Raw genomic sequence first — 19895 nt, forward strand, 5'->3', positions numbered from 1 at the left:
ACGTTTCTTTGCATGCTTTAATCACCGCTTTCGACGTGAGGTCGGACAGTTTCACCACTTCAGGGTAATTGGAGAAGTAATCTTGGCGTGGAAAAGGTCGACACCGACTTTGGACCATGGGGAGGTCACTATCTCATGTTGCTGCAGATTTTTTTTGGGTTGAGCTGGCTGAAATTTCTGACATGTGGGGCAGTTGAGGACCATGTTGGCAACGTCCTGGCTGATGCCCGGCCAATAGACTGCCTCTTGAGCTCTGCGTCGACATTTCTCGACGCCCAGGTGACCCTCATGGAGTTGGCCGAGCACCATAGCTCGCATGCTCTGCGGAATCACAATCCTATCGAGCTTCATGAGGATGCCGTCCACCACCGTCAGGTCATCCTTGACGTTGTAAAACTGGGGACACTGTCCCTTCTGCCAGCCACCCGTGAGGTGCTGCATCACGCGCTGTAGCAGAGGACCCTTGGCCGTTTCCTCACGAATTTGGATGACCCTCTCATCAGTGGCCGGAAAGTTGGAGGCACACAATTGCACCTGCGCATCGATTTGGCAGACAAAGTCAGTTTGTTCACACGGTGTGGTGGTAGACCTGGAAAGGGCATCTGCAACAATGAGTTCTTTGCCTGGCGTGTAGACAAGTTCAAAATCATAGTGGCGTAGCTTGAGAAGGGTTCGTTGTCACCGAGGCGTCATGTCATTCAAACCCTTCTGGATTATGTGGACTAGTGGCCTGTGGTCCGTCTCAACCGTGAATTTTGAGAGGCCATACACATAGTCGTGCAATTTGTCGATTCCTTTAGGAGGCCCAGGCATTCCTTCTCGATCTGAGCTCAGTGGGCGTCATGGCTTTGGAGGCATATGCAACTGGGGCCCATGAGGAGGAGACATCCCGTTGGAGGAGCACTGCCCCAATACCGTCCTGGCTCGCGACAATGGATATTTTGGTCTCTTTGGTAGGGTCGAAGAACTCCAGAACCGGGGCTGTGGTGAGTTTTGCCCTGAGCTATGCCATTCGTTCTCATGAGCGGGCAGCCACTGGAATTCCGTCGACTTTTTGACGAGATGGAGGAGGGCTGTGGTGTGTGCCGCCATGTTGGGAATGAACTTCCCGAGGAAGTTGACCATCCCTAGAAAGCGGAGGATCACCTTCTTGTCCTCTGGGGTCTTCATGGCGTTGATCGCCGAGACCTTGTCAGCATCTGGCTGCACGCCTTGCTGCGAGATGTGGTCACCAAGGAATTTGATTTCTGATTGACCGAACGAGCACTTGGCTCTGTTGAGTCGGAGGCCATGCTCATGGATTCTGTGGAATACCTGCTTGAGGCGATCGATGTGTTTTGAGGAGTTGTGGACCAGATTATGACATCATCAACATACACGCGCACCCCCTCGATACCCTCCATCATCTGTTCCATGATGCGGTGAAATACCTCTGAGGCAGAGAAGATGCCAAATGGCATCCGGTTGTAGCAGTAGCGACCGAACGGGGTATTGAATGTGCGCAGCTTGCGATTGGATGCTTCCAGCTGTATTTGCCAGAACCCCTTGGAGGCGTCCAGCTTCATAAAGAGTTTGGCATGAGCCATGTCACTGGTTAACTCCTCTTGTTTTGGTATCGGGTAATGGTCCCTCATGATGTCGCGGTTTAAATCCTTGGGGTCGATGCAGATTCGAAGCTCCCCTGAAGACTTCTTGATGCTGACCATGGAGCTGACCCGTGGGTTCTGTGACCTTTGATATGATGCCCTGGTCCTGGAGGTCCTGTAACTGCTGCTGGAGGCGGTCCTTGAGGGGTGCCTGCACCCGACGTGGTGCGTGGATCACAGGGGTGGCATTCGGTTTGAGCAGGATTTTGTCTCGGTATGGGAGTGTGCCCATTCCGTCGAACACGCTGTGGTATTGCGTGATGATATCATCAATTTCAGCCTGGAAGTTCTCATCAGGTGAGGTCGTCGCCTGTGAGGACAACATGGTGTGGACTCACTGAACCAAGTTCAGGAGTTTGCAGGCCCGAGCACCGAGCAGGGATGCTCTGTCAGGTCCCACGATCTCAAATCGCAGTGTCGCTTTAAATGACTTATTGGAAACTCCGAGTTGGCATGAGCCACTGGCAGCTATGGCATTGCCAGTGGTGCCAAGGAGCTAGCAGGACAGTGGAAGAATGCTTGGTCTGACGCGGATGGTGTCGAGTTCAGATTTGGAGATGAGGTTCGCCAATGCGCCGGTGTCCAGTTTGAACCAGATGCGAGCCTTGTTGACTGTGAGGACAGCACACCACTCGTCGTCGGGATCCACGCTGAGGATCGGGAGGTGCATCACTGTCTTGGAGAAAGGCAGCGCATGCTTCGTAATGATGCCCACCCGGTATGGCGATGTGAGGCACGCAGCATCAGGATCTGTTGGGCTGTCGGGGTCGGAGTCTGGCATGGCCTGCTGTATTGAACGGACACTTCTGCGCCGCTGCTGGGATCGCTGGATGCTGGGAATTGGAGCAGATATACAAAGGGCTGCGTAGTGGCCAAGCTTGCCACACTGTAGACACCGTCGTGATTTTGCCGGACATTGCCGCTTTAAATGGGCGGAGCCACAATTCGGACACGTCATGATGCCAACGTCAGAGGGGAAGGTGGTGCTTTCGGGCTGGGGGTTATCGGGGATCGGAATGGCAGCTTTAAATGGCATCTCAATCTCTCGCTACGCTGGGGAGCTCCCCTGTCCACAAAACGAGGCTATGTGCGGCCTCGCCCGTGCATTCCTCGCTGAGGCCGCTTTTACAACGTACGTCGTGTTGTATTGCCGTGTGTTTCTCGGCACTGTGGGCACCTGGAAACACGCGGCTAAACGTGATCACTGTGGGACTTTGTTCTCATTTGGTTGAATTGAACTCCTATAAAGTTGATAATTTCAGCCTCACCATCCCATGCCAGGGCTTTCCTGTTACCCTGTGCTTCAGTGACCAGAACAGAATGGAATATTCAAGGTGTGGCCTAGCCAGAGCACCATTTCACCTTTGGCATAATCCGATTTAGCAATATAGATTGATATTCTTCATTAGTGCAGTAACTAGACATTGTCAGTGTTGACATGTGGCCATTCGTCGGGTTTTATACTGGATTTGCAGCTGGTCTGTCCACTGCTTGATCCCAGACAACTTTCTGTCCTGTGTTTTTGTTTTGGATTTACTGAAAACACAAAAGTTGCTGTCCTGGACAAGATCATCCCTGTGTCGCATTCTGGCCCCTCCGCCACAGTGAACCACACGCAGGAAATTGTGCTTATTCCTTCTCTTTGCATAACTGTGGGCTACGCAGAGGCTTGTGGATGGGAGGCCCATAATGTCGTCATCTCTGTGTGCGATATGATGGCATTGGCATTCGCCCCCACCCCCCAAGCCATAATCCTGCTGGTGTGATGTCCGGTTTTCTAGCCCTCTGTCGGTAGCCATCCTACCTTTTGCCATCTGGAAGAGATCTGTCAGTCTCCTCTCTTACCAGTGTAGCCATATTCATTATGTATGACACACTCTCACAAACCCCAACCACCCTTATTTTTCTTAAACTGTGCAAAGTTTCAAACTTGCCTCTCTTGAATTTCAGTTGTCATTGCGAGATCAAGTTGTAAATGTTCATTTGGATTTTAGTTCCATCCACTTCTAACATAATATGGTTTGAACAGCCAATCACAGATACACATCCTTCTTGTGGGTGGCATTCCCAGCCACTTTCACAGCATAGCAACAGATAAGGCTATTAAGCCCATAAACCCTGTTCTGCCTTTCAGTCAGAACGTAGCTGATCTATACCTCAATTCCACATGGTGCTGTATGCATAGACTGAGATTCTAGCATAGGTGGCGTGGTGGCAGGAGTAGGTCACTGAAAGACAGGCCGCATGGAGATGAGGTCATCTGGACAGCATACAGACACAGAATCCGGACAACAAGCACAGAGAACAGTCACATGTTGAGCAGCTCCTGAGTCAACAGTTATTAATAAGAGTTAACCATAGTGGTTTGTGTTTAGCTGTAATATCCAATTATAATCTTACATCATAGAAACCCTTTAGTGATTTAGTTAATTAATAAACAATTCTGTTCATTTACAAAGCCGTATGTTCTTTGATCATTTCGACGACAAAGACCTCGCCATCCGTGCATACAGAGAACATTACATGGTATCACGGAGTGAAAGTTGAATGGGTGAAGTTGGGAGCAAACTGGATACGGCAAGAAAAATCGAAACGGACAATCGGAGGCTTGACAGGAAAGAAATCGGCTGCAAAACTTGAGATGACCAGGTGAAGCGAGATGGGAAGACTCAGGATTCCCGCCCACTCCTCATGACTGGTAACGTAAACGCCAACTGGCGTGGTTTTCAACAACAATTCACTTTTTACGTGGATGCACGGTGTCTCCAGGAGGCCTCAAATCAGAGGAAAATAGCCCTACTGATGACTGTAGCTAGTCCCCAGGCAATTAACTTATACAACACGTTCCAGTTTGCCTCGGAGGATGATAAGAAAAGCTACAATAAAATAATTGGACGCTTCGATAATGACTGCCATCGGAAGAGAAATGTAACGTTTGAGCAATTTTCATTTTTCATTTCATTTCATATGTCTTTCGTATGCGGTTACAAAAATCAGGCGAAGCAATCAACTCTTCAGACTTAAATCACAATCCTGTAGTTTTGCAGACTTACAGGATTCTCTAATCATGGACCAAATTGTTTATGGACTTAAAAGTGACATGTTACATGAACGATGTTTGCGCGAATGTGATGTGACTTTATCCGATGCAATACGGATATGCATGGCCAGCGAAGTTGCTTTGCAACAAACCACTGCAATTCAAGCACAGCGAGGTGGCGCGAAACAAGAAAGCGAGACCATTGCCATCCTTGCTGTGTTGAACTACCAATGTGGTCAGCATGGGGACTGTCATGTTAGACGACCATCGGAGCACGCCGCTTTGTGTTCCAGGTGTGGCAAAATGCACAGCCCGAGTAAATACCCTGCCACCAAGACGAGTACCTGCGCCGCTTTGAGAACGCCTCACCGCCGAACTGGACAAGATGCAGAGGCTAGGCGCCATCGAGAAAGTAGAAGAGCCAACCGACTGGGTGAGCTCCATGGTGTGCGTGAAAAAGTGCAACAGAGAGTTGCGCATCTGCATCAACCCCAAGGACCTAAACGAAAACATAAAATGCGAACACTATCAGATCTCCAAAAGAGAGGATAACACCAGCGAAATGGAGAATGCCACAGCAATCAACAAATTTGTTGCATCAAAAGGATTCTGGCAGCTGAGGCTGGACAAGGACAGCACACGTCTGTGCACTTTCAACACACCGTTTGGGCGGTACTGTTTCCTAAGTATGACATTTGGCATCATCTCAGCGTCTGAGATCTTCCACTGAGCCATGGACCAAATAATAGAAAACTTACCTGGAGTTTGGGTGTATGTCAATGATATTATCATCTGGGCATCAAACTTAGCGGAACACAATGAGTGACTACGTCAAGTCATGTTCCGGATTCAGCAGTATGGTCTCAAATTCAACAGGGACCAGTGCCAATTCAGCGTCAAAGAAATCAGCTTTCTTGGTGATTGATGCACTATCAATTACGACGAGACAAGACTAGAGAGTAATCGAGGCTTTATTGACATGTGTGGCCTCCTACAGCTGCTGCCGAAATGGCTGCAGTTCGGAGAGCACACACATTTATACTCCACCTACTGGGCGGAGCCAGCAGGCAGGGATCTACCCCCGTACCTGTAGTACAGGGGCCTTACCATAATACCCTCATATGCAGTGCAGTATATACAATATAATACAACAGTGGTGACTACCACATTGATAAGTTGTCCAATCGCACGCAGTGTGCAGCCTGATCCAGAGAAATTCCGAGCCATCATCAGCATGCCTCGTCCGCAGGACAAGAAAGCAGTGCTACGTCTGCTGAGAATGATAAACTTTGTCGGAAAACCCATCCCCAACTTAGCCTCGAAGATCATAAACTTAAGGTATCTAATCAGGAAAACTGTTCCTTTTCAATGGATGGTCAGCCATGAAACTGAGTGGGCCGACCTAAAGCAGGCATTGACAACCGCACCAGTGTTGGTGTTCTTCGACCCAACAAAAAATACGATACCAACCGACGCCAGCCAGAATGGGCTAGGATCAGTCCTGTTACAGGAGAACGCTGACAAGATCTGGCAACCAGTGGCCAATGCATCCAGGGCAATTGACGGACACCAAGCAAAAGTATGCCCAAATAGAAGGAATTTCTTGGGCTGGTGGAGGGCATTGAGAAATTCCACGACTACATCTTCTGCCTACGAATGTTTACGGTGGAGACAGATCATCAACCACTGGTCTCCGTCATTCGCAAGAACCTTTGTGTGATGTCACCAAAGTCATCCAGAGACTAATTATGAAGCTGCAGAGATATGACTTAAACCTCGTGTACTTGCCGGGCAAATACATTGTATTGGCGGATGCCCTGTCCCGAGCCAACATCAGCATAGCCGAAATCGTACAGGGACAAGTTGATCTGATAGTGGAAACTCTGCCAGGATTAGACACCAAGACCGACCTGATAAAAGCCGAGACATTGAAAGATGTGATCTTGAAGAAGATAATCCACCACATGCGGCACGGATGGCCCACTAATGCATGTTCCAAATTCTGGAACGTCAGGAATGAGCTAAGCCACACCAATGGCTTTCTGCTACGAGAAAACAGAATTGTCATTCCACAGGCCCTACAAAACATGATCCTCATCCAGATCCACGAAGGTCACCTGGGGATCGAGAAATGCAAGAGACGGGCCAGGGAGTTGGTTTGCTGGCCAGGCATTGTCCAAGACATACAACGCACAGTGGAGCACTGTGAGACCTGCCAGAGGTACCAGAATAGTCAATAAAAGCAACCAATGACCGAGAGTGAGCCAGTCAACAAGCCATGGCTGAAGGTCGGGGTTGATCTGTTCTATAAGAACGGCAATGAATACATGGTAATGGTAGACTACTACTCCAACTACCCGAAGGTAATGAACCTACCGAGCTCCAGAACTGCCAGTGCCATTAGGGCTGCAAAGGAGATTTTGCTCGGCATGGTACACTGCAAACTGTCATGAATCAGAACGGTCCTTGCTTTGCTAGTTGGGAATGGCGGCAGTTTGCAAAGAAATATGACTTCAAGCATGTGACCTCCAGCCTGCACTACCCTCAATCAAATGTGTAGGCAGAGAAAGGAGTCCACGTCATCAAAACTCTGCTTAAAAAGGCCATGGCATCATGCACTTAGCTCTGTTAGCATACCGCGCCACGCCACTGAGTTGTGGATTGGCTCCAGCCCAATTACTCGTGGGTAGACAACACTCCTCACCATGCCAGAAAAAGTTGATGAGCCAATTGTGCAGAGAATCGCGGCACAAAAACAAAAACAGGTTTAGTATTACAATCGATCCAGCAAGATGTTGGATGACTTGGGACCGGACGACATCATCAGGGTGCAGACACCGCAAGGATGGTCCATGACTGCCAAGGTCATGAGACAGGCAGATCCCCAATCATTTGTCATCTTCACGGATCAAGGATCCATATTGAGACGGAATCGGAGGGCATTAATGAAGCTAAAGGGCACTCAGCCGTTCACCATCCAGTCAAGGCTAGAGGAAAGGGTTGCTCCTCATCACATGCCTGAGCCTGTGCGCGCCATTAAAGAAGGGCCGCCAACAGCAACAAATACTGAGTAAGTGAGACTGCCCGACAACGACCAAGCTGCCTCTACCTCAACACAAGCACCACCACGATCAACCCGGGTTCGAAGGTGACCTGGCAGACTGGATTTGTGAACAGTACAAGACTTTTCAAAACACCGGATACTCTAAAAAACAAGAAAAGATTTGCATGCATTCAATTCGACCAAATTCAAATTCATAGGCGAGATTCTCCGACCCCCCCGCCGGGTCGGAGAATCGCTGGGGGCTGGCATGAATCCCGCCCCCGCCGGTTGCCGAATTCTTCGGCACCGGAGATTAGGCGGGGGTGGGAATCGCGCCGTGCCGGTTGGCGGGCCCCCCCCCCCCCCCAGCGATTCTCCGGCCCGTGATGGGCCGAAGTCCCGCTGCTGGAATGCCTGTCCCGCCGGCATGGATTAAACCACCTCTCTTACCGGCAGGACAAGGCGGCGCGGGCGGGCTCCGGGGTCCTGGGGGGGAGCGCGGGCGAACTGGGCCTGGGGGGTGTCCCCACGGTGGCCTGGCCCGCGATCGGGGCCCACCGATCCGTGGGCAGGCCTGTGCCGTGGGGGCACTCTTTTCCTTCCGCCTTCGCCATGGTCTCCACCATGGCGGAGGTGGAAGAGACCCATTCCACTGCGTATGCGCGGGGATGCCATGAGCGGCCGCTGACGCTCCCGCGCATGCGCCGCCCGGCAATGTCATTTCCGCACCAGCTGGCGGGGCACCAAAGGCCTTTCCCGCCAGCTGGCGGGGCGGAAATCAGTCCGGCGCGGGCCTAGCCCCTCAAAGTTAGGGCTCGGCCCCCCAAGATGCGGAGGATTCCGCACCTTTGGGGCGGCGCGATGCCAGACTGATTTGTGCCGTTTTTGGCGCCGGTCGGCGGACATCTCGCCGATTACGGAGAATTTCGCCTCATGTATCTGTAAATAGCTTATATGTGCATGTAAATGATTTAACAATCATATTGAAAGAGAGGAGGATGCAATGATATGTAGAATATCATTTGTGTATAATTTAAGAACTGAACTGTAAGTAAAGATAGTTGCCGTATGCATAGATTGGGATTCTAGCATCCGACCACATGTGGCGTGGTGACAGGAGTAGCTCACTCGAAGACAGGCCGCATGGAGAGCACACAGATGCAGAATCTGGACAAGAAACACAGAGTACAGTCGCATATCGAGCAGCTCCTGAGTCAACAGTTATTAATAAGAGTTAACCATAGTTATTTGTATTTAACCACATTATCCAATTGTAATCTTACATCATAGAAACCCTTTCATGATGTAGTTAATTAATAAACAATTTTGTTCATTTACAAAACCCTCTGTTCTTCAACTACGAAGACCTCGCCATCCGTGCCCACAGATAACATTATACAATGTACAACAATATTTTAGATTGTTTACAAATGTTTCGGAAAATGGATAATGAATTTAGGATTTTCTGTTCAGCTGAAGTTCCACATGGAAAACATTATCGACATTCATTCTTCAGAAAGAATCCAGCTCAAAGACAGAGAAATGGGGTTTATTCAAGCTTTAAAATCAACGTAATCTTTCATGGGATGTGGGCATCATTCATTGCACATCCCTAATTGCCCTTGAACCAAGTGGCTTGCCAAACCACTTGTTGTTAAGAGTCAATGACATTTGTTGTGAGTCTGGAGTCACATGTAGGCCAGACCAGGTAAAGATGGCAGATTTCTTTCCCTACGTAAATGTCAATAGTCAACCAGATGGGGTTTTTACACCTGATAGCCAGAGGGTGGTGAATCTGGGGAACTCTTTGCCGCAGAAGGCTGTGGAGGCCAAATCACTGAGTGTCTTTAAGGCAGAGATAGATTGGTTCTTGATTAATAAGTGAATCATGGGTTTTGGGGAGAAGGCAGGAGAATGGGAATGAGAAAAATATCAGCCATGATTGAATGGCGGAGCAAACTCGATGGGCTGAGTGGCCTAATTCTGCACCTATGCATTATGATCTTATTACTGAGACTAGCATCTCAGTTTTTTGTAATTTCCACCAGTTGCCATGGTGGGATTTGAACTATTGTCCCCAGCACATAAGGCTGGGCTTCTGGATTACTAATCCAGTGATATTACACACAGGCATAGATATAGAGGATATAGCTGCTCCCAATGTGGTCACCTCTATATTGGAGAGACCAACGCAGACTGAGTGATCGCTTTGCTGAGTACCTTCGGTCTGTGCGCATTCAGGCCCCTGACCTTCCCGTTGCTTGCCATTTTAACAAAAGACCCTGCTGCAATGCCCACATGTCTGTCCTTGGCCTGCTGCAATGTTCCAGTGAAGCTCACCGCAAACTAGAGGAACAACATCTCATCTTCCGGTTAGGCACGTTACAGCCTTCCGGTCTCAACATCGAATTCAACACCTTCAGATGATTAGCTCTACCCCACCTCGACCCCTTTGATTTCATCCCATTTCATTTTAACTGTTTTTACCTTTTATTTCTTTCTTGTCTTTCTTTCTATATAGGGGCTTTTCACAGTAACTTCATTGAAGCCTACTTGTGACAATAAGCGATTATTATTATTATTATTATATTCCCACCCCACCCCATCTTATCCCTCCCTCTCCTTACCTTTCCTCCCCTTCCTTACCCCTTCCCCCTACATCTGTTCCAGCTTACCCTCTGATTTTAGTTTCTCTGCTGTTTGGCCTTTCATACCTTTTATTCGCTCTGGGGACTGCCATTAGCACTCTTTTCCCTTAGTTTCTGTGGCTGTGACTCATCTCTCACCCCACAGTATAAATATCTCCCACTTTCTATGCCTTGTAGCTTTGACAAAGGGTCATCTGGACTCGAAACGTTAACTCTTTTCTCTCCCTACAGATGCTGCCAGACCTGCTGAGATTTTCCAGCATTTTCTCCTTTAGCTTCAGCACCATGTTGAGGAAGTGACGCACTGTTGGAGATGTCACCTTTCAGAAGACGCATTAATATGAGGCCTTTGGTGTCCTGTCAGGTAAACATAAAAGATACCATGCCACTGGTATAGAAGAGCTGGGGAGTTATCCCCAGTGTCTTATCTTATGTTTCTCTGTCACCGACATCACTAAAACAGATTTGTCTGCTCCTTGTTGCCATGCTGTCCGTGAAGGCTTGTTGTGTACATTACAGTGGTGACCGCTCTTCAAAAGTATTTCAGCAGCTGTAAAATATCCTGAGAGCATGAAGGCCAGGATATAAACACAGGTCTTTCTATATTTACTGGTACTTTCCTGATTAAAACAGTAAAATCCAGAACTTTATTTAGTGAAAATGATGGTACAGGTTTGAAAGCTGAATTTGCAGTGGTATCCTCTTGGTGTCTTTGCATGTTAAGAATTATAGCGTGTTCAATCAGAAAACAAAATGATTCGAAGCTAGGGACAACTATAGTGAAAGCAATCCCAGCAAGCCTGTTCAGAAAGAAACTCTTTCACTGAACAAAAGAAATGTGACTACATTGATTCAGTGCAAGTGGAGCTGTGGAGTGCAATAATCATTTCGCAGATTTGAAAAAAAGTCATTATATTTTTTCTGCAAGGAGTTCAAGTGACATATGCATTCATTAATGTTACATTTAAAGTTGTTTTCCTGAGGCGGCATTAAATGTACAAGTAAACACCCAGTGGATGTTCGTGCAGTTGTTGATTTAGTATCATTTGCTTGGGTATTAGACTAAGCTAATCAAAGCAACATTTGTGTAGTCTGATGCTCTTTTGCGTCATTGCTTGTATCTAATTTGGTATCAGTTTGAAATGGAAAGAGCAGCATAGGTTGTTTGCTGCAATTTGCAGACGATGATGGGATCCCTGACTCAAATGTTATCTGAAACATTGAATACTTGACCACATGTCTAAGCTGAACAATGACACTCAAAAACGCAAAACAAGTGATTTAAATGTACAAAAGCTTCCTCCTCCAAAAACAATTTTTTTTTCTCATTATGTTTCATTCTCTATCTCCCTCTGGAGCCCAGCCTTAACTATGATAAAACCATCTCTCTGGCAGAGGAATGTATTGTCATTTATATGTAATCAGACACCTTTTGGTTCTCCTTTTGTTACCACCATTCATTTCTTAGCATTCGTGCCTCATTTACATGCACCCCGCATGTTCCTTCTGAAGATCCGCCACATATTTTCTTTGCTGGAGGCTTGTGGCATTCAACCGTCTTAAATTCTAACCTCAATAACCTCTGTTAAAAACAATCTCTGCGAACAGTAAATTTGTGTGCTGTAATCGGCTTTTGGGGCCATATCACTACATCTGTTTGTCCCCCTCTTTGTGGGCCCGATTTAACTATTTTTTTTTCTCAAAAAATATACTTTATTCATAAAATCTATCATAAACATTACAGAACATTTTGAATTGTCTTGACTGTACATTTCCATCAGAGTTACACATTCCCTCGACTTTCTTCCATTCAATTTTGATAACATTACACACATAATCGCTCTTTACGTCACAATTCCTTCTTAAACATTTACATTGTCATGTTTCTTTTATACATTGGAGTGTTAGTAACCCAGACCGAGGGGGGCTTACACTGTTACCCGCCCCTCGGTGTACATTTGCTGGTAAGACCTTACACAGTGGTCTTTCCCCATTGCGCCTTGGCGGCAGCTGCCCCAAGCTTGACTGCGTCCCTCAGCACGTAGTCCTGGACCTTGGAATGTGCCAGTCTGCAACAATCGGTCGAGGACAGCTCTTTGCACTGGAAGATCAGCAAGTTTCGGGTAGACCAAAGAGCGTCTTTCACTGAGTTGATGACCTTCCAGCAGCAGTTGATGTTTGTCTCGGTGTCCCCCCCTGGAAACAGTCCATAGAGCTCAGAGTCCTGTGTCACAGAGCTGCTCGGGATGAACCTTGACAAATACCACTGCATCTCTCTCCAGACCTTCTTTGCAAAGGCACATTCCACAAGGAGGTGGGTGACCGTCTCATTTCCCCCACAGCCACTCCGAGGGCAGCATGCAACGGTGCTGAGCCTTCGGGTGTACATGAAGAATCTGACGGGAAGGGCCCTTCTCACCACCAGCCAAGCTAGGTCTTGGTGCTTGTTTGTAAGTTCTGGTGATGAGGCGTTCTGCCAGATGGCTCTGACAGTCTGCTCAGGGAACCGTCCAACATCCTCCACAGTCTCCTTTTCCCTGAAGGCCTCGAGGACATTACGTGCTGACCACTGCTTCATTGCCTTGTGGTCAAAAGGTGTTTTTCTTCAAAAACTTTTCCACGAGAGACAGGTGGTACGGCACAGTCCAACTACTTGGAGCGTTCCGCGGCAATGAGGCCAGGCCCATCCTTCGCAACACCGGGGACAGGTAGAACCTCAGTATGTAGTGACACTTGGTGTTTGCATACCGGGGTTCCACACACAGCTTTATGCAGCTCCAGTACTAAACAGTGCTTGCATGAGGTCTCTGAGGCAAAGGGGTTAGATCCTATGCCTCAGGTAACTCAGGAATCTGCACTTTAAAGTGAGACTAGCTGCCTCGCTTTAACATGCAGATTTGCTAAAAAGTGATCATGCCCACAATGAGCGTGATTGACATCGCAACATTTCACGAGATTGTGTTAGATCTTGTGAGGTATTGCAAGCTGGGTAGATCCCTGGAGCGGAGTCCCCTGGCTTTTATCGGCCACACTGTGCCGCGCGAGCTACTTTTTCGGCGCAGCATGGTCATAAAATCACGCTCTGTATGTCACAAGTTTCAGTTTGCTTGCAACCAAAGTTCTTTTTTTTTCAGAAAATACTTCCAATTGTGATGAGGAAAGGCTTCTCGTTCGGATTCCTTTTCTGTGAGTTTCTTGCCTCTTTCTCTCTCCTCTTCAGCCAATTTTCTCCTTGGGTCTCAGAGGTGTCAATGAATGGAATGCTTAGATTTTCCAGCCATGAATTCTTCCCAGCTAATAACTCGAGGCTCGTTCTTGCAAAGTTTAATTGATTTGTATTTTTATTCATAAAATAAATAAATTAGGGTGAGAAAAGTGATTCAGCTTCTCAGCTGAATATGTTTTCTTACAAAGTACGCAGGAAGATAAGGGGTTGGCCTCTCCAGTTCACCAGCCACGTGATTCTCGGCGAAGCGGCGTTCGCTGGTGGCAGGATTTGCTACTCTCACCACTTGTCAATGGCATTTCCCGCTGTAGCCACCCCCAGGTTGCCAGGAAACCCACGGGCAGAGATGTGCTGCTGGCAGGAAAAAAGAATCCGAATGGCCAAAGAATTCTGACCAAGGATCAGGAAGAAGAGTAAACTGCATGGTTAAAATTACAACTGATGTCTGAGCAAAACAACTGCTATGTCTTACTCTTGTCATGTTTCTTCCTCTCACTCACACGCAGGCAGGACTGCGTTTCAGATAAATACTCAATAAAAGTAATGTTTTTAATTATTTTCTTCATTTGCGTTCTGAAAAACAGTTTTGAAAACAACCAAATTAATGTTGCTAAGATGAAATGAAAATCGCTTATTGTCACAAGTAGGCTTCAAATGAAGTTACTGTGAAAAGCCCCTAGTCGCCACATTCCGGCGCCTGTTCGGGGAGGCTGTTACGGGAATATTGTGAACACGAACTGGATCTGTCCCATTCCACCCCTGCTAGGGCTTACAAAATCCTACCAACTGTCCTGGCTTGAGACAAATCACATCTCTTGAACCTGTGATTATCCCTCTCGCCAGTCGCTCCATCTGGACCTGTAAAGACTTAATACCTGCAAAGACTCACATTCAAAGTATCATCTTGCATCATTGACTTTGTCTATAAATGGGTTTGTGGAACCCACCTCTTCATTCACCTGATGAAGCTGTGCTCCGAAAGCTAGTGATTCAAAACAACCTGTTGGACTTTAACCTGGAATTGTAAGACTTCTTAATAGGAGGGATAGAGGCAGCAGTCAAGGTGAAGATCTCCTGTGCTTTTATGAAAAAAGCAGCAGGTTTCTCAATCTCAACCCAGGGCTGAGGAGGGCAGGCCATAGTCAGGCAGCCAGCATCGAACGAGGTGAAGTGGGAGATTGCGTTCATAAAGGGATTAATGGGGCCACTCAACCCCCAGACTTGGACTGAGGAAGGCTGGGCAGGTGAGGCCATAGCCAGGCAGCCTGAGCTAGCAGAGAAGTGAGGCCTTCAAGGTGAGGTGCAAGTCAGGGCAAAGCTGGAAGAGGAGCAAAACTGCAAGAGGGGTGGTAAAACTGGGATAGGAGAAAGCTGCGATGAGGATAGAATTGGCAGAGGGAGCAAAACTGGGAGTGATGGGGAAAAGCTGGGAGTGATGGGGAAAAAATGGGAGTGAGGGGGAAAAGCTAAGGGGATTTGGGGGGGGGGTTAAGTCAAGAGAAGGGACAAAGCTGGGATAGGGAACAAAGCTAGGATGGAATAAAATTGGGAGAGAGGGGATAAAATTGGGAGAGAGAAAAGCTGGAAAGAGGTAAAATTGGGAGGGGGCAAAGGTGGCGTGGGGGTAAAGTTGGAGAAGGGTAAACGTTGAAATGCTCAGGCTGGATTCTCCATGGGCGAGATCCTCTGTTGTGCCAGCAGAGCATTCATGCCCGTAAATTTCTCGATGGCTTGTGGGTGCCCATAATGGGAAAGCCCATTGGCCGCCTGATGGGACAGAGGATTCCACTGCCGGCAGAGGGAGGGCTGCACCAGAACAAGGGTGTGTCAGAACAGAGAATCCTGCCCCTGGTTTTTACAAGATAAAAAGCACTGAAGCAGTTAATCAGTGATCAATTTGTGTACTTTTGTGACTAGCGACTTTTCATTCTGTGGAGCAACTGTGGACAGGATCAGGAGGGGCGGCAGGGTAGCATGGTGGTTAGCACAGTTGCTTCACAGCTCCCGGGTCCCAGGTTCGATTCCCGGCTGGGCACTGTCTGTGCGGAGTCTGCACGTTCTCCCGTGTCTGAGTGGGTTTCCTCCAGGTGCTCCGGTTTCCTCCCACAGTCCAAAGATGTGTGGGTTAGATGGATTGGCCATGCTAAATTGCCCTTAGTGTCCAAAAAATGTTAAGTGGGGGTTACCGGGTTACGGGGATGGGGTAGGTACATGGGCTTCAGTAGGGTGCTCTTTGTAAGGGCTGGTGCAGACTCGATGGGCCGAATGGCCTCCTTCTGCACTGTAAATTCTATGATTCTATGACCTCAATGGAGGAGGGACGTGATGTCATTAGGGGGGAATGATGTCATTGAGCGTGGGCTCCAGAAATGAAGGTGTGTCCGAGGCCCCACGCAGTATAAATCTTCCACGGTCAGGAATCCCCCTGACTGCATAATTAAGGACACCGGAGCTGCGCAATACTGTATGAGCGGCCTCTAGGACAGGAAACATTCCCAGTCCCCTTCCCAGCTACGGGACTTAGTCCCGGAAGGGACAATTTCGTCCAAAGTTCGGAGACTGGGCGGATTCTCCGTTGCCCGACGCCGATATTGTAATCACTGATTGGGTGGAGAATGAGCTCCGACGCCCAAATCAGGGAGTGCGCCAGCTTGACGCCGGTCAGCCATGCTCCGCCCCCTCCGAAATGGCATCACCGCGTTGCATGGCGCGTACCGTTTCAATGGCGTTGCCACTTCATCGGCAGGCTCTCCCATGATGCTCTACCACGATGGGCCGAGTTCCTGTCGGCACGAGACATGTCTGGTCTCAGCGGTCGGGAACCCGGCATGACGACTGCGGACTGTGTCCAGCGCCGCTACATTCGGCTGGGATCCATGCCGCAGGCCAGCGGGTCATCCGCGAGGGCTGGGGCGACTGGTGGGGTTCGCCAGGGGATGACCACAGGGTGGCATGTGGAGTCGCGGATGGTGGGTCGGGTCCGTGCACGGCCGGCGCCATGTTGTATGGAGCGACCGCTGCAGGTTGTCACCATGCGCATGCGCGGCTAGGGACCCGGCTATTCTCTGGCCATGTTCGGCGCGGGAGCCGGAGGTTTCACCCAGCGCCACAGCTAACCCCATCATCGGCCCTAGAACTGGTGAGCGTTTGGCCCCGATTTTTGCGTCGTAAAACGTCCGAGAATTCTCCGTTCGAGCCAGCACATAGCCGCTGAAATGGAGAATCCTTAAAATAAGGTTTACATTCATATTAATGTATCTTCTAAATGGAATATCAAAGAAAACATCTTATCCATGAATAAATCACTGCGTGCTATAAAATGGTTAAAATTATGCAGCCGCAATATTGATGCATCCAGCGATCCAAACTGATCAACCATTGAAATTGTGAAACAAATTAATTACTGCAGTTATGTGTGCAAAGCATGAGTGACAGGAGCTTAAACAAAATAAATTAGACCTTCGAGTCACATCTGGAACACTGTACTTTTTTAATAGAGGATTAATATCGAGCACAAAATTAGAACAGTGTTGTCAATCAATAAAACAAGCGACCCTACTGCCAATATTTTATGCTCATATTAATTGCATACAGTTAAAAATCTGCTGAACTCCAGTTCCAGTTATTGGAAGCTATTTGTATTTCCAATGAAACTGTCAAAAGGCAGTGGGAGGACAAATGATGCCTGTGCATCTGTTTTTTAATATGCTGACCAAAGGTGTTGCCTGGATTTTCAAGTTTTCCATTAGCCTTAAGCTGTATTGAATACCAGACGACGATTGTTAATGTTACCTTTCAACTTGTCGGAGGCAAACAGTACCATTCATTCCAATATCTTCTTCTTCCATCGATTGTGCTGCCTCAGTTTGCTGTAAACTATTGCCAATTTTCTTGGTTTAAAATGGTGTGAATATTGATCTTGTTGAGGAGAGTCACTTGTGTATGAAGTCAGATGCTTTTAAAAAAGAAATGTCTGCAAAATCACAAACAGTTAAGGAAATCTGCCAAACTTTGATGATGTGGGAGACATTGCAGCATGAGGATGAGGATGTGCATTTGTGTGTGTCTCTTTCCGATCACGTGACTGTGTAAATCATTAGTATTATTGTTTGGTGGTAAGGGCACCAGCTTAGTGTCCCTGAAGAGCAATAACATTTTCAATTAATTAAACAAACACGGTTAGAGCAATAAAATCAACTGTGCAATGCAAAAGAAAACAGAAAACTTGCCATTATATGGAGCATTTCGCAGTCCTCAGTATTTTAAAGCCGATTAGGCACTTTTGAAGTGCAGTCATGGTTGTAATACGGGGAAACACAGCTGGCAACTTTGCACAGCAAGGTCTCACAAACAGCAATGGGATAGTGACCACATAATTTGTTCCTTAATGATGTTGATGAAGGGATAAATATTGGCCAATTACCAGAGACAGCTCCCCTCCTCGAATGGAACTGGTGCCATGGGATCTTGTTGCTCACTTGAGAGAGCAGCCAAGGCCTCGGTTTAATGTCTTGCTTCTGTAGACCACAAATGAGTCTGAACCGGGAAAATTAAAGAAATCTTGGCTTGTCACAGCACACTAGTATTTGCCGGGTCTGTGCTGGCCGTAACATACCTGGCCAACTTTCTACAGAACTTAATCATGGATGATTTTGGGCTCTCCGCCCCCTTAGCGAGGAAGCTCGAGTTCAGTGAGACTCACAGGGAGACCCTGTAGGTCTTGTGCGGGTTATAACATCCCTCCCCCTCAATGTACGAAGATTCCTCTATGACTGCGTCGTGGGAGGGCGCTGGACTCTCTTCGCCTCTGGCTGTGCTTCTCTCACTAGTGGTGCTGGATTGGGTGGTGTATACTTGGATGGCGAATGCCACATCTGATTGGAACTCCATGGTGGATGCATTGTTTGAGGCTGCTGAAATGTCTACTCCCCATCGGAAACCTCCGATCCCTGTGTTTCTCTGTCTGAATCTGTAAATATGATCTCTCTCATTTTGGCATCTTGACCCCTTTGGGGCAATGTTCTGACCTCTTCGGGCATCAGACTGGGTTTGACAAGAACTTTACTCCCCTGAGCAGAAGGTTCATTTAATCTGGCGGAGTGGATGAGATCAGTAATCCTCTTTTAGCATTGCAGGCCGTCCTCTGCTGGGTGCCCTGAGTACTGACTGCCCTGGAGACTTGCTCCCATGCAAGGTTTCTATCCCTGCTCCATCCGGAGGAAAGGGGTTTCCCTCCAGCGCTCCACTTAGTCAAGCCAGTGAGGCATTCCTGAACTTGGGCGCCAGATGTCCCTGCCCTCTTTTGATAATTTCTTCAATCAGCATGTTGGGTAAGTTGCTGCCAGCATGTTTTTAAACATGACACCCGAATCTGACAGCAGAGTGCATACCATCCAGCCCACCCTGCCACGAAAAACATGGAGACACCCTGACTGCACAGTTAAGGACCCCGAGGCCTCAGGATACTGCGGCAACATTATACCGCATAGTGTATTCACCAGGCAGCCACCAGTGATTAAACAATGCAGTTCTTAATTTTCAATGGGATTATCTCCTGAACAAATAGACATTTCAATTAACTATAGGTTGAGTACTTCATACTTCAAGTGCAGCTGTCCGAAACCTAAAGATGTCCAAAAACCAGGCATTTTTATCTCGGTGCACCTCCCTTCTAATGAAGCTGTTATTGGCTTGAGACAGCATTTGACAATGTTAAGAGAAATGTAACCCTTTTCTCTCAACTAAATATGATTCTGCATTCTAATATATTCATGTCATAAAACTCGTCAGGATTTCTTCCACATGTGAAGGAAATTAGAAGTAACTGGTGGTTTAAGGATTTATTTGGTGGCTTGCTACGGGAAGCACGATCATCAAATGACACGTTCAGCTGTAGATGTATGATATGAGCTTGGCTGCTTGAATCATTGTTTCATTAAATACAATGCAAACCTGTCTGTGTATTACTGAAAGTTAATAATGTTCATATAAAGGAGGACTTAGTGAACAGCCTCAAGTGCCACTTGAACTGCATGTTAATAAGCAGGCACAGGGCCTGAACACAAATGTTGTGTTTATGTAAGGGTAACTACAAAGGGGAGTTATTTGAATTTCAAGTGCCCATTTGTTACCATGGTTTGCAATGTTTTAAATATTTAGGGTGTGTGAAATTCTCTTTTAATAAATAGGAAAGTATCAGATTTTTTTTAGTTTTACTAATCACAAATACAGATAGTCTCTCGATTACAAGTGATGCTGTTCACACCTAAGCATCGTGTTTTCATACTTATAT

Source organism: Scyliorhinus torazame, chromosome 14 (genome assembly GCF_047496885.1).
Source record: "Scyliorhinus torazame isolate Kashiwa2021f chromosome 14, sScyTor2.1, whole genome shotgun sequence".
NCBI lineage: Eukaryota > Metazoa > Chordata > Chondrichthyes > Carcharhiniformes > Scyliorhinidae > Scyliorhinus > Scyliorhinus torazame.